General features: G+C 65.8%; 1 pseudogene; it reads left to right on the top strand.

The window, feature by feature from the left end:
* The first annotated feature begins 46 nt into the window (after positions 1-46).
* LOC104293740 lies at positions 47-484 on the top strand (annotated as a pseudogene).
* The last annotated feature ends 107 nt before the right edge of the window (positions 485-591 follow it).

Here is a 591-nt window from a genome sequence, read left to right on the forward strand (position 1 = left end):
CAGGTTTCCCCTCCGTCCTCCCGCTTCTCTCTGCCCGCCGTCCAGCATGAAAGCCTTCAGCCCGGTGCGGTCCGTCAGGAAAAACGGGCTCTCGGAGCACAACCTGGGCATCTCCCGGAGCAAAACCCCCGTGGATGACCCCATGAGCCTGCTGTACAACATGAACGACTGCTACTCCAAGCTGAAGGAGCTGGTGCCCAGCATCCCGCAGAACAAGAAAGTGAGCAAGATGGAAATCCTGCAGCACGTCATCGACTACATCCTGGACCTGCAGATCGCCCTGGACTCGCACCCCAGCATCGTCAGCCTCCACCACCAGAGACCCGGGCAAAACCCGTCCTCCAGGACTCCGCTCACCACCCTCAACACAGACATCAGCATCCTCTCGCTACAGGTAAGCGCCTTCCCCCGAGCCCCGCGCTGCTCCCCGGCTCTCCGCCCACCGACGTGGGGGAGTTCGGGGCGGTGTGGGAAGTGTCCGTAGGGCAGAGTCGGTGGTCACCCAGGGGGCACGGGACGGGGCTGGGCGGTACGGTCCCCGCCGGTCGCCGAGGGGGGACGGGGCTGGGCGGTACGGTCCACGCCGGCCGG

This window comes from Charadrius vociferus, unplaced genomic scaffold (assembly GCF_000708025.1).
Source record: "Charadrius vociferus isolate BGI_N301 unplaced genomic scaffold, ASM70802v2 scaffold269, whole genome shotgun sequence".
Classification (NCBI taxonomy): domain Eukaryota; kingdom Metazoa; phylum Chordata; class Aves; order Charadriiformes; family Charadriidae; genus Charadrius; species Charadrius vociferus.